The sequence below is a fragment of the Oncorhynchus kisutch genome, unplaced genomic scaffold, assembly GCF_002021735.2.
Source record: "Oncorhynchus kisutch isolate 150728-3 unplaced genomic scaffold, Okis_V2 Okis03b-Okis08b_hom, whole genome shotgun sequence".
Taxonomy (NCBI): Eukaryota; Metazoa; Chordata; class Actinopteri; order Salmoniformes; family Salmonidae; genus Oncorhynchus; species Oncorhynchus kisutch.
Genome location: NW_022261980.1, coordinates 3,034,846 through 3,058,487, shown reverse-complemented (window position 1 = coordinate 3,058,487; position 23,642 = coordinate 3,034,846).

Sequence of the window (23,642 nt, the reverse complement as noted above, 5' to 3'; positions counted from 1 at the left end):
AACTCATGAGCTGCACTTCCTAACCTCCTGCCCAATGTATGACCATATTAGAGAGACATATTTCCCTCAGATTACACAGAAAGAATTCGAAAACAAATCCAATTTTGATAAACTCCCATATCTACTGGGTGAAATTCCACAGTGTGCCATCATAGCAGCAAGATTTGTGACCTGTTACCACAAGAAAAAGGGCAACCAGTGAAGACACACACCATTGTAAATACAACCCATATTTATGCTTATTTATTTTATCTTGTGTCCTTTAGCCATTTGTACATTGTTAAACACTGTATATATATAATATGACATTTGTAATGTCTTTACTGTTTTGAAACTTCTGTATGTGTAATGTTTACTGTTAATTTTTGTTGTTTTTCACTTTATATATTCACTTTGTATGTTGTCTACCTCACTTGCTTTGGCAATGTTAACACATGTTTCCCATGCCAATAAAGCCCTTGAATTGAATTGAATTGAGAGAGAGGGGTGGGGGGGAGATAGAGAGAGAGAGAGAGAGAGAGAGAGAGAGAGAGAGAGAGAGAGAGAGAGTGAGAGAGAGAAGAGAGTGAGAGAGAGAGAGAGAGAGAGAGGAGAGAGAGAGGAAGAGAGAGAGAGAGAGAGAAGGAGAGAGAGGAGAGAGAGAGAGGAGAGAGAGAGAGAGAGAGAGAGAGAGAGAGAGAGAGAGAGAGAGAGAGAGAGAGAGAGTGAGAGAGAGAGAGAGAGAGAGAGAGAGAGAGAGAGAGAGAGAGAGAGAGAGAGAGAGAGAGAGAGAGAGAGAGAGAGAGGAGGTGTGCCATACAATATATATATATATTTTATTCAGCAGGATTTGTGGATACTTTTTTATTTTTATGAAAATCCACTTAACACTGGATCACCTCTTCGGTACCTGCAAGGACAAAGTTTCATTTCCTGATTGGTCTAAAATAGACTGATGCAGCCTACTGCTGACCAGAGGCTCCTTTCTAAACTAGTGCACTACAAAGGGAATAGAATTCCGTTTGGGATGCAGCCGACAGGTCACAGTGAAGATGTAACGGAGCAACTTCAAAGCGTCTGTTTCATTCCGATCTCTCCGAATAAGAAGAACAACAACAATGTCCATGAGAAAAACAGCTCATTGTTCTGTCAGTGTCTATGAACGGGGACAACAGCTTTCTTCAATGTCCATGAGAAAAACACCTCATTGTTCTGTCAGTGTCTATGAACGGGGACAACAGCTTTCTTCAATGTCCATGAGAAAACCAGCTCATTGTTCTGTCAGTGTCTATGAACGGGGACAACAGCTTTCTTCAATGCTGATGAGTTTCTTGGAAAAACCCCTCAGAGAAACTCATAATCAGAGACTGTTTTCATAGAAGAAACTGTGAAAATCTGTGTGTTCTTTCCTAAGGCGCCATGCAGGAATCCATTTACCCATCCTACATTATCTACCTCTCCCTCTCTGCATCCTACATTATCTACCTCTCCCTCTCTGCATCCTACATTATCTACCTCTACCTCTCTGCATCCTACATTGTCTACCTCTACCTCTCTGCATCCTACATTATCTCCCTCTACATTATCCACCTCTACCTCTCTGCATCATACACGATCTACCTCTACCTATCTGCATCCTACATTATCTACATCTACCTCTCTGCATCCTACATTATCTACCTCTACCTCTCTGCATCCTACATTATCTACCTCTACCTCTCTGCGTCCTACATTATCTCCCTCTACATTATCTACCTCTACCTCTCTGCATCATACACGATCTACCTCTACCTCTCTGCATCCTCCATTATCTACCTCTACCTCTCTGCATCCTACATTATCTACCTCTACCTCCTTCTTTATCTATCTCTACCTCTCTGCATCCTACATTATATATCTCTACCTCCTACATTATCTACCTCTACCTCTCTGCATCCTACATTATCTACCTCTCCCTCTCTGCATCCTACATTATCTACCTCTACCTCTCTGCATCCTACATTATCTACCTATCTCTGCATCCTACATTATCTACCTCTACCTCTCTACATCCTACATGATCTACCTCTACGCAGCCTACATTATCTACCTCTACCTCTCTGCATCCTACATTATCTACCTCTACCTCTCTGCACCCTACATTATCTCCCTCTACATTATCTACCTCTACCTCTCTGCATCCTACATTATCTACATCTACATCTCTGCATCCTACATGATCTACCTCTACCTCTCTGCATCCTACATGATCTACCTCCACCTCTCTGTATCCTACATTATCTACCTCCACCTCTCTGCATCCTACATTATCTACCTATCCCTCTCTGCATCCTACATTATCTACCTCTACCTCTCTACATCCTACATGATCTACCTCTACGCAGCCTACATTATCTACCTCTCTGCATCCTACATTATCTACCTCTACCTCTCTACATCCTACATTATCTCCCTCTACATTATCTACCTCCACCTCTCTGCATCCTACATTATCTACCTCTACCTCTCTGCATCCTACATTATCTCCCTCTACATTATCTACCTCTACCTCTCTGCATCCTACATTATCTACATCTACATCTCTGCATCCTACATGATCTACCTCTACCTCTCTGCATCCTACATGATCTACCTCCACCTCTCTGTATCCTACATTATCTACCTCTACTTCTCTGTATCCTACATTATCTACCTCCACCTCTCTGCATCCTACATTATCTACCTCCACCTCTCTGCATCCTATATTATCTACCTCTACGCAGCCTACATTATCTACCTCTACCTCTCTGCATCCTACATTATCTACCTCTCCCTCTCATAGAAGAAACTGTGAAAATCTGTGTGTTCTTTCCTAAGGCGCCATGCAGGAATCCATTTACCCATCCTACATTATCTACCTCTACCTCTCTGCATCCTACATTATCTACCTCTACCTCCTTCTTTATCTATCTCTACCTCTCTGCATCCTACATTATATATCTCTACCTCCTACATTATCTACCTCTACCTCTCTGCATCCTACATTATCTACCTCTCCATCTCTGCATCCTACATTATCTACCTCTACCTCTCTGCATCCTACATTATCTCCCTCTCCCTCTCTGCATCCTACATTATCTACCTCTACCTCTCTGCATCCTACATTATCTACCTCTACGCAGGCTACATTATCTACCTCTACCTCTCTGCATCCTACATTATCTCCCTCTACATTATCTCCCTCTACCTCTCTGCATCATACACGATCTACCTCTACCTATCTGCATCCTACATTATCTACATCTACCTCTCTGCATCCTACATTATCTACCTCTACGCATCCTACATGATCTACCTTTACCTCTCTGCATGATACATTATCTACCTCTACCTCTCTGCATCCTACATTATCTACATCTACCTCTCTGCATCCTACATTATCTACCTCTACCTCTCTGCATCCTACATGATCTACCTCCACCTCTCTGTATCCTGCATTATCTACCTCTACCTCTCTGCATCCTACATTATCTACCTCCACCTCTCTGCATCCTATATTATCTACCTCTACGCATCTTACATGATCTACCTCTACCTCTCTGCATCCTACATTATCTACCTCCACCTCTCTGTATCCTACATTATCTACCTCTACTTCTCTGTATCCTACATTATCTACCTCTACTTCTCTGTATCCTACATTATCTACCTCCACCTCTCTGCATCCTACATTATCTACCTCCACCTCTCTGCATCCTACATTATCTACCTCTACCTCTCTGCATCCTACATTATCTACATCTACCTCTCTGCATCCTACATTATCTACCTCTACCTCTCTGCATCCTACATGATCTACCTCCACCTCTCTGTATCCTACATTATCTACCTCTACTTCTCTGTATCCTACATTATCTACCTCCACCTCTCTGCATCCTACATTATCTACCTCCACCTCTCTGCATCCTACATTATCTACCTCTACCTCTCTGCATCCTACATTATCCACCTGTACCTGTCTGCATCCTACAGTATCTACCTATACCTCTCTGCATCCTACATTATCTACCTCTACCTCTCTGCATCCTACATTATCTATCTCTACCTCTCTGAATCCTACATTATCTACCTCTACCTCTCTGCATCCTACATGATCTACCTCTACCTCTCTGCATCCTACATTATCTACCTCTACCTCTCTGCATCCTACATGATCTACCTCTACCTCTCTGCATCCTACATGATCTACCTCTACCTCTCTGCATCCTACATTATCTACCTCTACCTCTCTGCATCCTACATGATCTACCTCTACCTCTCTGCATCCTACATGATCTACCTCTACCTCTCTGCACCCTACATTATCTACCTCTACCTCTCTGCATCCTACATGATCTACCTCTACCTCTCTGCATCCTACATTATCTACCTCTACCTCTCTGCATCCTACATGATCTACCTCTACCTCTCTGCATCCTACATTATCTACCCTCTACCTCTCTGCATCCTACATTATCTACCTCTACATTCTACATTATCTACCTCTACATCCTACATTATCTACCTCTACATCCTACATTGTCTACCTCTACATCCTACATTGTCCACCTCTACATCCTACATTATCTACCTCTACCTCTCTACATCCTACATTATCTACCTCTACCTCCTACATTATCTACCTCTACCTCCTACATTATCTACCTCTACATCCTACATTATCTACATCTACATCCTACATTATCTACCTCTACATCCTACATTATCTACCTCTACCTCTCTACATCCTACATTATCTACCTCTATCTCCTACATTATCTACCTCTACCTCCTACATTATCTACCTCTCTGCATCCTACATTATCTACCTCTACCTCTCTGCATCCTAAATGGCACCATTTTCCCTATGTAGTGCACTACTTTTCACCATAACCCTATGGCCTCAATGGCACCCTATTCCCTATGGGCCTTGGTCAACAGTAGTGTACTACATAGGGAATAGGGGGCCATTTGGGACTCATCACCGGCATCAAAACCATGGCTATATCACACATCAGATTAAAGCAATCTGATTGAATCCCTAATGAATCCAGAAAGAGATTGTGAATGAGGATATTCCTCTGAAAGGAGAGGCAGCGTATGAATAGAACAAATGCGAGAGAATGAATGTGTGTATGTGCGTGTGTGCGTGTGTGTGTTTGTGCGTACGTGCATGTGTATGTATATATACGATGATATATCATGGACAATGTACAAACTTGACTGAATGGCTACACAGAACAATAACACACACACATACACACACACTTTAGAAGGTTGAGGACTGAGCGTTTGTCGTTGTTTACCTACTGTATCACAGCTATTGTATCAACACACACCATGTTTGTGATGTTATCATCAGGTTGCCTAGTAACGTCTTTGTTCATTATGAACTATGATGGAATACAAACTGAACGTAATTACAGACTCGTTATCAGAACGATCCACTGAGGGGGATGTTGACGCACAACCACGTTTCAACCACGTTTCAACGCAGGTCACAGATCATATTAAACCATACATTCAACTATCCAACCAGTCATAGTCAACCATATTCACATAACTAAATGAATCAATTTATAGTGATATTCACTCATTCACAGTCATATTCAGTTGGTTCTGACCTTCCTCCCGAGTGGAGCAGCGGTCTAAGGCACTGCATCTCAGTGCTAGAGCCGTCACTACAGACCCCTGGTTCGATTCCAGGCTTTATCACAACTGGCCGTTGATTGGGAGTCCCCCTGTTATACCCTGTTACACCCGTTACACCCTGTTACACCCTGTTTACACCCCTGTTATACCCCTTTACACCCCGTTATACCCCGGTTACACCCGTTTATACCCCGTTACACCCCGTTATACCCCGTTACACCCCGTTATACCCTGTTAAACCCCGTTATACCCCGTTACACCCTGTTACACCATGTCACACCCCGTTACACCCGGTTATACCCCGTTACACCCTGTTACAACCCCCGTTACACCCTGTTACACCATGTTACACCCTGTTATACCCTGTTATACCCTGTTACACCATGTTACACTCTGTTATACCCTGTTACACCCTGTTATACCCTGTTACACCCTGGTATAACCTGTTACACCCCGTTACACCCTGTTACACCCTGTTATACCCTGTTACACCCTGTTATACTCTGTTATACCCTGTGACCACCCTGTTTATACCCTGTTACACCCTGTTATACCCCATTACACCTTGTTATACCCTGTTACACCCCGTTACACCCTGTTATACCCCGTTACACCCTGTTATACTCTGTTACACCCTGTTATACTCTGTTACACCCTGTTATACCCTGTTACACCATGTTACACCCCGTTATACCCTGTTATACCCCGTTACACCCTGTTACACCCTATTATAACCTGTTACACCCTATTATACCCTATTACACCCTGTTACGCCCTGTGACACCCTGTTATACCCTATTATAACCTGTTACACCCTGTTACACCCTATTATAAGCTGTTACAACCCTGTTATACCCTGTTACACCTGTTATAAACTGGGTGGTTCGAGCCCCTGAAACTGACTGGCTGACAGCTGTGGTATATCAGACCGTATACCATGGGTATGACAAAACATTTCTTGTTACTGCTCTAATTGGGTTGGTAACCAGTTTATAATAGAAATACCACAGGTTGTGGTATATGGCCAATATACCCAGGCACTCCGTGTTGCATCTTGCTTAAGAACAGCCCTTAGCTGTGGTATATTGGCCACTCAGAGAAGGAGTGATCAATGTTATTCCCTGTTACAACCTGTTATACCCCGTTGTACCCTGTTATACCCCGTTATACCCTGTTATACCCGTTACACTCTGTTATACCCCGTTACACCCTGTTATACCCTGTTACACCCTGTTATACCCTGTTATACCCCGTTATACCTTGTTATGTCCGTCTCCCTTTTCATCTCTCCCCCTCTCAATTAAATTCAATTCCATTCAAAGGGTTATATTTGCATGGGAAACATGTTCACATTGCCAAAGCAAGTGAAATCTCTCTCTCCCTCTCTCCTGAGTGCTTGCTCCTCTCTCTCCCTCTCTCTCCTTCTGAGTGTTTGCTCCTCTCTCTCCCTCCCTCTCGCTCCCTCTCTCCTGAGTGCTTGCTCCTCTCTGTCCCTCTCTCCTGAGTGCTTGCTCCTCTCTCTCCCTCTCTCCTGAGTGCTTGCTCCTCTCTCTTCCTCTCTCCCCTTCTGAGTGTTTGCTCCTCTCTGTCCCTCTCTCCTGAGTGCTTGCTCCTCTCTCTCCCTCTCTCCTGAGTGTTTGCTCCTCTCTCTCCCTCTCTCCCCTTCTGAGTGTTTGCTCCTCTCTCTCCCTCTCTCCTGAGTGCTTGCTCCTCTCTCTTCCTCTCTCCCCTTCTGAGTGTTTGCTCCTCTCTCTCCCTCTCTCCTGAGTGCTTGCTCCTCTCTCTTCCTCTCTCTCCTTCTGAGTGTTTGCTCCTCTCTCTCCTTCTGAGTGTTTGCTCCTCTCTCTCCTTCTCTCTCCTTCTGAGTGTTTGCTCCTCTCTCTCCTTCTCTCTCCTTCTGAGTGTTTGCTCCTCTCTCTCCCTCCTTCTCTCTCCTTCTGAGTGTTTGCTCCTCTCTCTCCCTCTCTCCTGAGTGTTTGCTCCTCTCTCTCCCTCCCTCTCTCTCCTTCTGAGTGTTTGCTCCTCTCTCTCCTTCTCTCTCCTTCTGAGTGTTTGCTCCTCTCTCTCCTTCTGAGTGCTTGCTCCTCTCTCTCCCTCTCTCCTGAGTGTTTGCTCCTCTCTCTCCCTCTCTCCCCTTCTGAGTGTTTGCTCCTCTCTCTCCTTCTCTCTCCTTCTGAGTGTTTGCTCCTCTCTCTCACTCTCTCCTGAGTGTTTGCTCCTCTCTCTCCCTCTCTACCCTTCTGAGTGTTTGCTCCTCTCTCTCCTTCTCTCTCCTTCTGAGTGTTTGCTCCTCTCTCTCCCTCCCTCTCTCTCCTTCTGAGTGTTTGCTCCTCTCTCTCCTTCTCTCTCCTTCTGAGTGCTTGCTCCTCTCTCTCCCTCTCTCCTGAGTGTTTGCTCCTCTCTCTCCCCTCTCTCCCCTTCTGAGTGTTTGCTCCTCTCTCTCCTTCTGAGTGCTTGCTCCTCTCTCTCCCTCTCTCCTGAGTGTTTGCTCCTCTCTCTCCCTCTCTCCCCTTCTGAGTGTTTGCTCCTCTCTCTCCTTCTCTCTCCTTCTGAGTGTTTGCTCCTCTCTCTCCTTCTCTCTCCTTCTGAGTGTTTGCTCCTCTCTCTCCTTCTCTCTCCTTCTGAGTGTTTGCTCCTCTCTCTCCCTCTCTCCTGAGTGCTTGCTCCTCTCTCTCCCTCTCTCCCCTTCTGAGTGTTTGCTCCTCTCTCTCCTTCTCTCTCCTTCTGAGTGTTTGCTCCTCTCTCTCCTTCTCTCTCCTTCTGAGTGTTTGCTCCTCTCTCTCCCTCCCTCCCTCTCTCTCCCTCTCTCCTGAGTGTTTGCTCCTCTCTCTCCCCTTCTGAGTGTTTGCTCCTCTCTCTCCTTCTCTCTCCTTCTGAGTGTTTGCTCCTCTCTCTCCCTCCCTCCCTCTCCCTCCCTCTCTCTCCCTCTCTCCTGAGTGTTTGCTCCTCTCTCTCCCTCTCTCCCCTTCTGAGTGTTTGCTCCTCTCTCTCCTTCTCTCACCTTCTGAGTGTTTGCTCCTCTCTCTCCTTCTCTCTCCTTCTGAGTGTTTGCTCCTCTCTCTCCCTCCCTCCCTCTCCCTCCCTCTCTCTCCCTATCTCCTGAGTGTTTGCTCCTCTCTCTCCCTCTCTCCCCTTCTGAGTGTTTGCTCCTCTCTCTCCCTCTCTCCTGAGTGCTTGCTCCTCTCTCTCCCTCTCTCCTGAGTGTTTGCTCCTCTCTCTCCCTCTCTCCTGAGTGTTTGCTCCTCTCTCTCCTTCTCTCTCCTTCTGAGTGCTTGCTCCTCTCTCTCACTCTCTCCTGAGTGGTTGCTCCTCTCTCTCCCTCTCTCCCCTTCTGAGTGTTTGCTCCTCTCTCTCCTTCTCTCTCCTTCTGAGTGTTTGCTCCTCTCTCTCCTTCTCTCTCCTTCTGAGTGCTTGCTCCTCTCTCTCCCTCTCTCCTGAGTGTTTGCTCCTCTCTCTCCCTCTCTCCCCTTCTGAGTGTTTGCTCCTCTCTCTCCTTCTCTCTCCTTCTGAGTGTTTGCTCCTCTCTCTCCTTCTCTCTCCTTCTGAGTGTTTGCTCCTCTCTCTCCTTCTCTCTCCTTCTGAGTGTTTGCTCCTCTCTCTCCCTCTCTCCTGAGTGCTTGCTCCTCTCTCTCCCTCTCTCCCCTTCTGAGTGTTTGCTCCTCTCTCTCCTTCTCTCTCCTTCTGAGTGTTTGCTCCTCTCTCTCCTTCTCTCTCCTTCTGAGTGTTTGCTCCTCTCTCTCCCTCCCTCCCTCTCTCTCCCTCTCTCCTGAGTGTTTGCTCCTCTCTCTCCCCTTCTGAGTGTTTGCTCCTCTCTCTCCTTCTCTCTCCTTCTGAGTGTTTGCTCCTCTCTCTCCCTCCCTCCCTCTCCCTCCCTCTCTCTCCCTCTCTCCTGAGTGTTTGCTCCTCTCTCTCCCTCTCTCCCCTTCTGAGTGTTTGCTCCTCTCTCTCCTTCTCTCACCTTCTGAGTGTTTGCTCCTCTCTCTCCTTCTCTCTCCTTCTGAGTGTTTGCTCCTCTCTCTCCCTCCCTCCCTCTCCCTCCCTCTCTCTCCCTATCTCCTGAGTGTTTGCTCCTCTCTCTCCCTCTCTCCCCTTCTGAGTGTTTGCTCCTCTCTCTCCCTCTCTCCTGAGTGCTTGCTCCTCTCTCTCCCTCTCTCCTGAGTGTTTGCTCCTCTCTCTCCCTCTCTCCTGAGTGTTTGCTCCTCTCTCTCCTTCTCTCTCCTTCTGAGTGCTTGCTCCTCTCTCTCACTCTCTCCTGAGTGGTTGCTCCTCTCTCTCCCTCTCTCCCCTTCTGAGTGTTTGCTCCTCTCTCTCCTTCTCTCTCCTTCTGAGTGTTTGCTCCTCTCTCTCCTTCTCTCTCCTTCTGAGTGCTTGCTCCTCTCTCTCCCTCTCTCCTGAGTGTTTGCTCCTCTCTCTCCCTCTCTCCCCTTCTGAGTGTTTGCTCCTCTCTCTCCTTCTCTCTCCTTCTGAGTGTTTGCTCCTCTCTCTCCCTCTCTCCTGAGTGCTTTCTCCTCTCTCTCCCTCTCTCCCCTTCTGAGTGTTTGCTCCTCTCTCTCCCTCCCTCTCTCTCCCTCTCTGAGTGTGTATCCCTCTCTCCCTCCCTCTCTCTCCCTTTTTCTCTCATCCTCTCTGAGTGTGTATCCCTCTCTCCCTCCCTCTCTCTCCCTTTTTCTCTCATCCTCTCTGAGTGTTTATCCCTCTCTCCCTCCCTCTCTCTCCCTCCCTCTCTCCTTCTGAGTGTTTGCTCCTCTCTCTCTCCCTCCCTCTCTCTCCTTCTCTGTCTCAGTACGCATCTCTCTCCCCCTCCTCTCTCCTTCTCTGAGTGTTTACCTCTCAAGCTGAGCTAGACAGCTACATTCAGCTGTCTCCCTTTCTCTCCCTCTCCTCCCCCACTCTCTTTCTCCCTCCTGCCCTTTCTCTGTGTTGCAGTGTTTACCTCTCACAGTACGACAGACAGCTACATATAGAGAGAGATATTCAGGGCTTCTGCCTTCTACTGTTTGGGCACACTACAGTGTCTGCAGCTGCTTGTCTGCCTGCCTGCCTGCTTCTCTCTCTTCCTGTCTTTATCGTCTCTCTCTCTCTCTCTAGTATGTGCCTCATAGTAAGACTGGCACCTAAAGAGGTATTGAGGTCCTGGGCACAAAAGCAGGACAGTGTTTGCAGCTGCTTGCCTGCCTGCCTCTCTGCCGTCTCTTCCTCATTCTCTGCCTGGTTTTCTGCCTGCCTGTCTGCTTGCCTCTCTGCCTCTCTCTCTGCCTGCTTGCCTACCTCTCTCTTTGCCTGCCTCTCTCTCTGCCTGCCTGTCTGCCTGCCTGCCTGCCTGTCTGCTTGCCTGCCTCTCTCTCTGCCTGCCAGCCTCTCTCTCTGCCTGCCTGCCTCTCTCTCTCCCTGCCTGTCTGCCTGCCTGTCTCTCTGCCTCTATCTCTGTCTGTCCAGGAAACTGTATTTAGAGGCTGCTTCTAATGTAGACCTGGTTCTGATCTGATCCTCACAGCTAATACTTCTAGAGAGAGAGAGAGAGAGAGAGAGAGAGAGAGAGAGAGAGAGAGAGAGAGAGAGAGAGAGAGAGAGAGAGAGAGAGAGAGAGAGAGAGAGAGAGAGAGGGAGAGAGGCAGATAGAGAGAGTCAGAGAGAGAGCGAGAGAGAGAGAGCGAGAGAGAGAGAGAGAGACAGAGAGAGAGAGAGAGAGAGAGAGAGAGAGAGAGAGGTAGGTAGAGTGACATAGAGAGGTAGGGTAGAGAGAGAGAGAAGTAGAGAGAGAGAGAGAGGTAGGTAGAGTGACATAGAGAGGTAGGGTAGAGAGAGAGAGAGAAGTAGAGAGAGAGAGAAGTAGAGAGAGAGAGAGGTAGAGAGAGAGAGAGAGTATTCTGAGCTGCACTTCCTAACCTCCTGCCAAATGTATGACCATATTAGAGACACATATTTCCCTCAAATTACACAGATACACAAAGAATTAAAAAACAAACCCAATTTTGATAAACTCCCATATCTATTGGGTGAAATACCACAATGTGACATCACAGCAGCAAGATGTGTGACCTGTTACCACAAGAAAAGGGCAACCAGTGAAGAACAAACACCATTGTAAATACAACCCATATTTATGTTGATTTATTTTCCCTTTTGTACTTTAACCATTTGCACATCATTACAACACTGTATATAAACATAATATGACATTTGTAATGTCTATTCTTTTGGAACTTTTGTGAGTGTAACATTTACTGTTCATTTTTGTTGTTTATTTCACTTTCGTATATTAGAGAGAGAGAGAAAGAGAGAGGGGAGAGAGAGAGAGAGAGAGAGAGAGAGAGAGAGAGAGAGAGAGAGGATGGTAAAAGCGAGAGAGGGATTGAATGAGAGACAGGGGAGAGTTAAGAGAGATAAGGAAAGAGACAGAATGAGAGAGGAGAGTTAAGAGAGATAAGGAAAGAGACAGAATGAGAGACAGAGGAGAGTTAAGAGAGATAAGGAAAGAGACAGAATGAGAGAGTTAAGTGTGAGGAGAGATAAAGCGAGTCAGACATAGAAGGCAGTGAGTTAACAAACTAATTCCCCCTGGCTCCAACAATATATTTAACTGGTACTTCAATGAGTCAGAGGGACCATACAGCAGTGTGTGTGTGTGTGTGTGTGTGTGTGTGTGTGTGTGTGTGTGTGTGTGTGTGTGTGTGTGTGTGTGTGTGTGTGTGTGTGTGTGTGTGTGTGTGTGTGCTCTCACTCAAAGAGGGTACCACCTGCTGAGAAAGGAAATCTGTAGAAATACACTATGACAAGGACAATGGGAGGAGCTACGGGGATAATCGTGTCCTAATTAGTCAGCAACCAGGAAGTAAGTAGGACAAAGCAGGAAATAGAACAGGGATACAGAGACAGATACAGTACCTGGCAGAAGCCTTACACAGTCCCTTTCTATTCCAGGAGACATGCTGATGCTACTGACACAAAACCACAACAATGATAATGCTTTCACTAGTGCATCATTGCTGTACATGGACGACTAAACACAAGGACAAAACATGTGACAGACTGTTTCATACGGGTCCGTGGTGCAAATGAAACCACAACAAGTCCAGCCTCAGGCTGGGTGTAGTAAACTGTCTGTTTCATACGGGTCCGTGGTGCAAATGAAACCACAACAAGTCCAGCCTCAGGCTGGGTGTAGTAAACTGTCTGTTTCATACGGGTCCGTGGTGCAAATGAAACCACAACAAGTCCAGCCTCAGGCTGTGTGTAGTAAACTGGCTACAGCACCGTTGTCCACCTGTCCCAGATTAGATTAGTCCAGAGAAGAGGATTATCTCCCAAAACACATCGCAGAGAAGTCACCTACTGCAGTTTAGTACACACACACACACACACACACACGCACACGCGCACGCACGCACACACGCACACGCACACACACACTCTCTCCTTCGTCTAATGATGACTCATCTCATCACTGTATTATTTTATTAGGATGCTTTAGAGTTGCTCTTATTTCTTGGCGATACACTCTGTTGAAGCTGTTGCTACGGTGTCCTTATTTATGTTTCTGTTCTGTTGTGAACAGTCTAATGAGGTAGTTGTCTACAGTAGAGTTCTGTTCTGTTGTGAACAGTCTCTAATGAGGTAGTTGTCTACAGTAGAGTTCTGTTCTGTTTTGAACAGTCTAATGAGGTAGTTGTCTACAGTAGAGTTCTGTTTTGAACAGTCTCTAATGAGGTAGTTGTCTACAGTAGAGTTCTGTTCTGTTGTGAACAGTCTAATGAGGTAGTTGTCTACAGTAGAGTTCTGTTTTGAACAGTCTAATGAGGTAGTTGTCTACAGTAGAGTTCTGTTCTGTTTTGAACAGTCTAATGAGGTAGTTGTCTACAGTAGAGTTCTGTTCTGTTTTGAACAGTCTCTAATGAGGTAGTTGTCTACAGTAGAGTTCTGTTCTGTTTTGAACAGTCTAATGAGGTAGTTGTCTACAGTAGAGTTCTGTTTTGAACAGTCTCTAATGAGGTAGTTGTCTACAGTAGAGTTCTGTTCTGTTTTGAACAGTCTAATGAGGTAGTTGTCTACAGTAGAGTTCTGTTCTGTTTTGAACAGTCTAATGTGGTAGTTGTCTACAGTAGAGTTCAGTTTTGAACAGTCTCTAATGAGGTAGTTGTCTACAGTAGAGTTCTGTTCTGTTTTGAACAGTCTCTAATGAGATAGTTGTCTACAGTAGAGTTCTGTTTTGAACAGTCTCTAATGAGGTAGTTGTCTACAGTAAAGTTCTGTTTTCCTGATGTGGATCCAGACTTTGGCTTCGTCCCAAATGGCACCCTATTCCCTACATTGCGCGCTGCTCGATAGGGTACGATTTGGGACATGGGTGCAGACGTTTTATCCCTGCATAATGCCTCCTCTGTTTAATCTAAAGACATGAATTCTGTTGAGGGCCATTGCTTGGCTGTGAGGGTAGTGAGATATTCAAATGATATCATTTCCATAATGTGGCTAATTATCTGAGTATTGGTGAATGGAATACTGAGAGAAAATCTTTAGCACACACGGCCATCTCCCCTCCTCCATCTCACACACACACACACACGCCATCTTTTCCATCTCCTGCTGTTATTCACAGTCATTTACACACACACACACAAATGCACACACAAACACACACCAAACACACACCACACACACACCACACACACAGTCCAAATACAGAGGCTATAAAATAAACAGTCAAAATAGGAAATGATTCTGCATGTGTTTTCATCATCATGTTTCTGCCCTACAGTGCACCCTGTGCATTTAACAACACAGTCCCATCTCCACTACCTGCAGTTTACTAAATACTATTTCCCCTGGATTTGATCAAATAGTCTGCATGACAAATAGTCTCGTCCATGCATTAAAAAAGAAAGTCTCAGTAGTTTCTTTATACACATCAATCTTCAATAGACTTGACCAAATAATCCTTTAACAGGGGTGTAAAAACAGGGCTGTGTTATTGTGAGAGTCTGTCTGCTACACTACGTATTGACTCAGCCGGGGGCTGCTGGTTGGTACACTACGTATTGACTCAGCCGGGGCTGCTGGTTGGTACACTGCGTATTGACTCAGCCGGGGGCTGCTGGTTGGTACACTATGTATTGACTCAGCTGGAGGCTGCTGGTAGGTACACTATGTATTGACTCAGCCGGGGGCTGCTGGTTGGTACACTACGTATTGACTCAGCATAAGGCTGCTGGTTGGTACACTATGTATTGACTCAGCAGGAGGCTGGTGGTTGGTACACTATGTATTGACTCAGCAGGAGGCTGGTGGTTGGTACACTATGTATTGACTCAGCAGGAGGCTGGTGGTTGGTACACTATGTATTGACTCAGCTGGAGGCTGCTGGTCGGTACACTATGTAGTGACTCAGCAGGAGGCTGCTGGTTGGTACACTATGTATTGACTCAGCCGGAGGCTGCTGGTTGGTACACAGTACAGATCTGATATGTGTGCCTGTTTAGGGCTGTGTGTGTGTGCATGTGTGTGAGTATGTGTGTGTGTTTCGGGCTGTGTGTGTGCATGTGTGTGTTTAGGGCTGTGTGCGTGTGTTTAGGGTGTGGTACAGACCTTAGGGACAGACCTCTGAAAGCTGTAGACTCACTCACTCAACAATAACATTAGATTGTGACTCAGCCATTTATAATGCACAGTCACAACCCTCAGAGATTACCTTTTAAACAACAAACATTTTAGTGTGTTTATCTCTTGGAAAACCCCTCACATGACCTCTCTCTCTCTAATTGGCTCGATGTGATCTGTGAGGATTTGAGGAGGGGGCGGAGACTACAACAGACCACCTTAGGGTGGTCTCTCTCTCTCTCTCTCTCTCTCTCTCTCTCTCTCTCTCTCTCTCTCTCTCTCTCTCTCTCTCTCTCTCTCTCTCTCTCTCTCTCTCTCTCTCTCTCTCTCTCTCTCTCTCTCTCTCTCTCTCTCTCCTCTCTCTCTCTCTCTCTCTCTCTCTCTCTCTCTCCTCTCTCTCTCTCTCTCTCTCTCTCTCTCTCTCTCTCTCTCTCTCTCTCTCTCTCTCTCTCTCTCTCTCTCTCTCTCTCTCTCTCTCTCTCTCTCTCTCTCTCTCTCTCTCTCTCTCTCTCTCTCTCTCTCTCTCTCTCTCTCTCTCTCTCTCTCTCTCTCCTCTCTCTCTCTCTCTCTCTCTCTCTCTCACCCTGGACACATTAAAATAGATTAAATTGAGATGTTATGTCACTGGCTTACACACAATACCCCATAACATCAAAGTGGAATTATATTTTATATAATTATATTTCAATAAATATTCAACCCCTTCAGGAGTAAAAAAAGTGCTTAACAAGTCACATAATAAGTTTCATGGACTCCGTGTGCAATAACAGTGTTTAACATGATGTTTGACTGACTCCCTCATCTCTGTACTCCACACATACAATTATCTGTAAGTTCCCTCAGTCCAGCAGTGAATTTCAAACATTGATTCAACCACAAATACCAGGAGGTTTTCCAATGCCTCACAAAGAAGGGCACCTATTGGTAGATGGGTAAACATGTAATGGTGTATCAATACACCCAGTCACTACAAAGATACAGGCGTCCTTCTGAACTCAGTTGCCGGAGAGGAAGGACACCACTCTGGGATTTCACCATGAGGACAATAGCTACTTTAAAACAGGTACAGAGTTTAATGGCTGTGACAGGAGAAAACGGAGGATGTATCAACAACATTAGTTACTCCACAATACTAACCATGATAGAGTGAAAGGAAGAAAGCCTGTATAGAATAAAAATATTCTAAAACATGCATCCTGTTTGCAAAAAGGCACTAAAGTAATACTGAAAAGCAATTCACTTTGTCCTGATTACAAAGTGTTATGTTTGGGGCAAATCCAATACAACACATTACTGAGTACCGCTCTCCATATTTTCAAGCATAGTGGTGTCTGCATCATGTTATGGGTATGCTTATAATCGTTAAGGACTGGGGAGTTTTTCAGGATAAAAAAGAAACAGAATGGAGCTAAGCACAGGTAAACTCCTAGAGGAAAACCTGGTTCAGTCTGAGTTCCACCAGACACTGGGCGTTGAATTCACCAGCAGGACAATAAACTAAAACACAATCCCAACTCTACACGGGAGTTGCTTATCAAAAACACAGTGAATGTTCTTGAGTGGCCGAGCTACAGTTTTGACATAAATCTACTTGACAATCTATGGCAAAACCTAAAAATGGGTGTCTAGCAATGATCAACAATCAATGTGGCAGAGCTTGAAGAATGTTGAAAAGGATCATGGGTAAATGTTGCACAATCCACTTGTGTAAAGCTTTTAGAGACTTACCCAAATAGACTCACAGCTGGAATCGCTGCCAAAGATGCTTCTACAAAGTATTGACTCAGAGGTGTGAATACTTATATAAATTAGATATCTGTCTTAAATTTCAAAAATGTACAAACACAACAATAACAGCGGAACACAAATCACTTGTGTAGACAACCCTGTGTGATCAATGCAGAGGTAGTTAGGGTCAAGTTTGTCTGATCAATTTCTCACTAATAATTTCCAATGCACATAGCACGCACACACACACACACACACACACACACACACACACACACACACACACACACACACATGCTGACACACAGCCCCTCCTCACAGCCATATTACAAGCCATGATGATGTTAACTCAATAATGTGCATTCCAATCATGTATTTCAGTAATCACTATTAATCTAATGTTCAGTTAACCAGAGACTTTTAGGGTCAGATTTACTAAGCGTTTGCACATTTCACGCCTCAAGGGAAAATGAAACATTGCAGACAAGCAGGGTGAAAATAATTTATGAAGGTAAAGTGTAATTAAGATGAAGTCTAGGGCAGATGGAGAGTGTGTTATGCTTTGGTGCCAGTGCTTAGTTAGTGGTAAGTGGTAAGTAAGGGCTTAGCACAGTAAATGTGACTCACACTATTGTAGCCAGTTGGTCTGTGTGTTGGGATAAGAGGAGCCTGGGTCATTCCCTTGTGTCTGTGTGTTGGGATAAGAGGGGCCGGGGTCGTTCCCTGGTGTCTGTGTTTTGGGATAAGAGGGGCCTGGGTCGTTCCCTGGTGTCTGTGTTTTGGGATAAGAGGGGCCTGGGTCGTTCCCTGGTGTCTGTGTGTTGGGATAAGAGGGGCCTGGGTCGTTCCCTGGTGTCTGTGTTTTGGGATAAGAGGAGCCTGGGTCGTTCCCTGGTGTCTGTGTGTTGGGATAAGAGGGGCCTGGGTCGTTCCCTGGTGTCTGTGTGTTGGGATAAGAGGGGCCTGGGTCGTTCCCTGGTGTCTGTGTGTTGGGATAAGAGGGGCCTGGGTCATTCCCTGGTGTCTGTGTGTCTGTGTGTTGGGATAAGAGGGTCCTGGGTCGTTACCTGGTGTCTGTGTGTGTCTGTGTGTTGGGATAAGAGGGGCCTGGGTCGTTCCCTGGTGTCTGTGTGTTGGGATAAGAGGAGCATGGGTCGTTCCCTGGTGTCTGTGTGTTGGGATAAGAGGAGTCTGGGTCGTTCCCTGGTGTCTGTGTGTTGGAATAAGAGGAGCCTGGGTCGTTCCCTGGTGTATGTGTGTTGGTATAAGAGGGGCCTGGGTCATTCCCTGGTGTCTGTGTGTTGGGATAAGAGGAGTCTGGGTCATTCCCTGGTGTCTGTGTGTCTGTGTGTCTGTGTGTTGGGATAAGAGGGGCCTGGGTCGTTCCCTGGTGTCTGTGTGTTGGAATAAGAGGGGCCTGGGTCGTTCCCTGGTGTCTGTGTGTTGGGATAAGGGAGGCCTGGGTCGTTCCCTGGTGTCTGTGTGTGTGTGTGTGTGTGTGTGCCCTCGCGTGTGTGCATGTGTGTTATGTGTGCGTGTATTTGTGGGAGCATGCATGTGTGTGTGTTAGTTACTGTGTTTTCTGGACGTATTACAATGGTGTGTCTGTCTGGCTGTCTGTCTGGCTGTCTGTCTGGCTGTGCTTGGTAGAGCTGGGCTGGCTGAGTTCTCCTGGCCACTTCAGCTTAAGTGCTTTCATTTGAGAGGCTGAACGGTAGACAGACCCTTATTATGGCAGAGAGAACACAGCCACTAAACCAGGCAGCCAGCCAGCTAGCCAATCAGCCAGTCAACGAGCCAGCCACTTAACCAGCCAGTCAGCCAGTCAACCAGCCAGCCAGTCAACCAGCCAGCCAGTCAACCAGCCAGCCACTTAACCAGCCAGTCTGCCAGTCAACCAGCCAGCCATTTAACCAGCCAGTCAGCCAGCCACTTAACCAGCCAGTCAGCCAGCCAGCCACTTAACCAGCCAGTCAACCAGCCAGCCACTTAACCAGCCAGTCAACCAGCCAGCCACTTAACCAGCCAGTCAACCAGCCAGCCACTTAACCAGCCAGTCAACCAGCCAGCCACTTAACCAGCCAGTCAACCAGCCAGCCACTTAACCAGCCAGTCAGCCAGTCGGCTCAGCCTTTCTCTGCACTGACCATTATTCCAGTGTCTATCTCTCAGCCAAAAGGCTACAAACTAACTGATGTTTCCTGCTACCTTGTCTCATGCTAGCAGTGTTGTGTTGGTGGTTTGTTGGCTGACTCTAGTCTGGCTGATAACATCTACACTAAAGTTACTTCCTAAGGTTACTATTCCCTATATAGTATACTACTTTTGACCCGAACCTTGAAGTCAGGTCAGGTCAGGGTGTTCAGTCAGTTTAAATAGAACTCTCAGAATGTCGATGCCACAGGAAGCAGGAAGTAATGATGTCTATCAGTCTGCCTATCAGAGTGTCTCTAGAGAAATCACAGTGCTTACACTGCAAAGCCACACCAAAGTCTCCTCACACAGAAGCACTGCTTCTAACAGAGTCCGTTTATCAGTTATCAGCTCAGCTCCAAACTTCAGAGAGACAGAGAGAGTTCCATTATGTAATAGATACAGCTCTGTAGCCAAGAGGAGATAATGACTACCTCAGATTGTTACAGAACTGCTTCTATACCTTACAGAATTTGGCCTTCACAGAGGTCCGGAGGGCCGCACTTAAAATCTATTATATTTCCTCACCTTCGATATGTTAAAACAAATATTTCTCTATCCATCGCTTTTGAATTTTTCTATGCTTCATGACTGTCTAGCTTTTGTTTTGATGACTGTTATCAAGCTGGACAGAGTGAAGAGACTATAGATGACTGTTATCAAGCTGGACAGAGTGAAGAGACTATAGATGACTGTTATCTAGAGACTATAGATGACTGTTATCAAGCTGGACAGAGTGAAGAGACTATAGATGACTGTTATCAAGCTGGACAGAGTGTAGAGAATATAGATGACAGTTATCAAGAGACTATAGATGACTGTTATCTAGAGACTAAAGATGACTGTTATCTAGAGACTATAGATGACTGTTATCTAGAGACTATAGATGACTGTTATCAAGCTGGACAGAGTGTAGAGACTATAGATGACTGTTATCTAGGGACTATAGATGACTGTTATCTAGAGACTATAGATGACTGTTATCTAGAGACTATAGATGACTGTTATCAAGCTGGACAGAGTGAAGAGACTATAGATGACTGTTATCTAGAGACTATAGATGACTGTTATCAAGCTGGACAGAGTGAAGAGACTATAGATGACTGTTATCAAGCTGGACAGAGTGTAGAGACTATAGATGACTGTTATCAAGCTGGACAGAGTGTAGAGACTATAGATGACTGTTATCAAGCTGGACAGAGTGAAGAGACTATAGATGACTGTTATCAAGCTGGACAGAGTGTAGAGACTATAGATGACTGTTATCTAGAGACTATAGATGACTGTTATCAAGCTGGACAGAGTGTAGAGACTATAGATGACTGTTATCTAGAGACTATAGATGACTGTTATCAATCTGGACAGAGTGTAGAGACTATAGATGACTGTTATCAAGCTGGACAGAGTGTAGAGACTGTAGATGACTGTTATCAAGCTGGACAGAGTGTAGAGACTGTAGATGACTGTTATCAAGCTGGACAGAGTGAAGAGACTATAAATGACTGTTATCAAGCTGGACAGAGTGAAGAGACTATAGATGACTGTTATCAAGCTGGACAGAGTGAAGAGACTATAGATGACTGTTATCAAGCTGGACAGAGTGTAGAGACTATAGATGACTGTTATCTAGAGACTATAGAGGACTGTTATCAAGCTGGACAGAGTGTAGAGACTATAGATGACTGTTATCTAGAGACTATAGATGACTGTTATCAAGCTGGACAGAGTGAAGAGACTATAGATGACTGTTATCAAGCTGGACAGAGTGTAGAGACTATAGATTACTGTTATCTAGCTGGACAGAGTGTAGAGACTATAGATGACTGTTATCAATCTGGACAAAGTGTAGAGACTATAGATGACTGTTATCAATCTGGACAGAGTGTAGAGACTATAGATGACTGTTATCAAGCTGGACAGAGTGAAGAGACTATAGATGACTGTTATCAAGCTGGACAGAGTGTAGAGACTGTAGTTGACTGTTATCAAGCTGGACAGAGTGAAGAGACTATAGATGACTGTTATCAAGCTGGACAGAGTGAAGAGACTATAGATGACTTATCTAGAGACCATAGATGACTGTTAGGACAGAGTGTAGAGACTATAAATGACTGTTATCAAGCTGGACAGAGTGAAGAGACTATAAATGACTGTTATCTAGAGACTATAGATGACTGTTATCAAGCTGGACAGAGTGAAGAGACTATAGATGACTGTTATCAAGCTGGACAGAGTGAAGAGACTATAAATGACTGTTATCTAGAGACTATAGATGACTGTTATCAAGCTGGACAGAGTGTAGAGACTATAGATGACTGTTATCAAGCTGGACAGAGTGAAGAGACTATAGATGACTGTTATCAAGCTGGACAGAGTGAAGAGACTGTAAATGACTGTTATCTAGAGACTATAGATGACTGTTATCAAGCTGGACAGAGTGTAGAGACTATAGATGACTGTTATCTAGCTGGACAGAGTGTAGAGACTATAAATGACTGTTATCTAGAGACTATAGATGACTGTTATCAAGCTGGACAGAGTGTAGAGACTATAGATGACTTTTATCTAGCTGGACAGAGTGTAGAGACTATAGATGACTGTTATCAAGCTGGACAGAGTGTAGAGACTGTAGATGACTGTTATCAAGCTGGACAGAGTGTAGAGACTATAGATGACTGTTATCTAGAGACTATAGATGACTGTTATCAAGCTGGACAGAGTGTAGAGACTGTAGATGACTGTTATCTAGCTGGACAGAGTGTAGAGACTATAAATGACTGTTATCTAGAGACTATAGATGACTGTTATCAAGCTGGACAGAGTGTAGAGACTATAGATGACTTTTATCTAGCTGGACAGAGTGTAGAGACTATAGATGACTGTTATCAAGCTGGACAGAGTGTAGAGACTGTAGATGACTGTTATCAAGCTGGACAGAGTATAGAGACTATAGATGACTGTTATCAAGCTGGACAGAGTGTAGAGACTGTAGATGACTGTTATCAAGCTGGACAGAGTGTAGAGACTATAGATGACTGTTATCAAGCTGGACAGAGTGACGAGACTATAGATGACTGTTATCAAGCTGGACAGAGTGACGAGACTATAGATGACTGTTATCAAGCTGGACAGAGTGACGAGATAATAGATGTTGATTGATATCATTTTTTTCAACAACAAAGACCAGATCCGGCCTGCAGACCTTGAGTTGAACACATGTGCCTTGAACACATGAATCTTTAAACTAAAAGCTGCACAGAACTGAAAGGCTAATAAAGAGATCTACTTTAGAGTTATTCTGGTCTCCCTACCCTTTCTGGTTACCTCTTCCAGGTTTGTGTGTGTGTGTGTGTGTGTGTGTGTGTGTGTGTGTGTGTGTGTGTGTGTGTGTGTGTGTGTGTGTGTGTGTGTGTGTGTGTGTGTGTGTGTGTGTGTGTGTGTGTGTGTGTGTGTGTGTGTGTGTGTGTACACAGAGAAGTCCATTAGGTTACAGCTGCAGAGAGAGAGTGCTGACTGCAGCCATGTCATTCCCCTCATATCACTCCACTAAAAAGCCTTTTTCTTTTCCATGACACACAACCTCCCTGTAACACTCACACTTCCCTGTCACAGGAGAGCCTCCTCTGGAATCATGCCTCTCTCACACAGGAGAGCCTCCTCAGGAACCATGCCTCTCTCACACAGGAGAGCCTCCTCCGGAACCATGCCTCTCTCACACAGGAGGGCCTCCTCAAGAACCATGCCTCTCTCACACAGGAGAGCCTCCTCAGGAACCATGCCTCTCTCACACAGGAGAGCCTCCTCCGGAACCATGCCTCTCTCACACAGGAGAGCCTCCTCAGGAACCATGCCTCTCTCACACAGGACAGCCTCCTCAGGAACCATGCCTCTCACACACAGGACAGCCTCCTCAGGAACCATGCCTCTCTCACACAGGAGAGCCTCCTCAGGAACCATGCCTCTCTCACACAGGACAGCCTCCTCAGGAACCATGCCTCTCTCACACAGGAGAGCCTCCTCAGGAACCATGCCTCTCTCACACAGGACAGCCTCCTCAGGAACCATGTCTCTCTCACACAGGACAGCCTCCTCCGGAACCATGCCTCTCTCACACAGGAGAGCCTCCTCAGGAACCATGCCTCTCTCACACAGGAGAGCCTCCTCAGGAACCATGCCTCTCTCACACAGGAGAGCCTACAGACCTCGGAGGGCCCTGTCCACTCCTACAGACCTCGGAGGGCCCTGTCCACTCCTACAGACCTCGGAGGGCCCTGTTCACTCCTACATACCTCGGAGGGCCCTGTTCACTCCTACAGACCTCGGAGGGCCCTGTTCACTCCTACAGACCTCGGAGGCCCGGTTGACTTCACAGAAAGGCACACACACACCAAGCTCTACCTCCTCCTCAGAGCCAAGCCACCTCCCCTCCAGCATCTCAGAGCCAAGCCACCTCCCACCAGCATCTCAGAGCCCAGTCA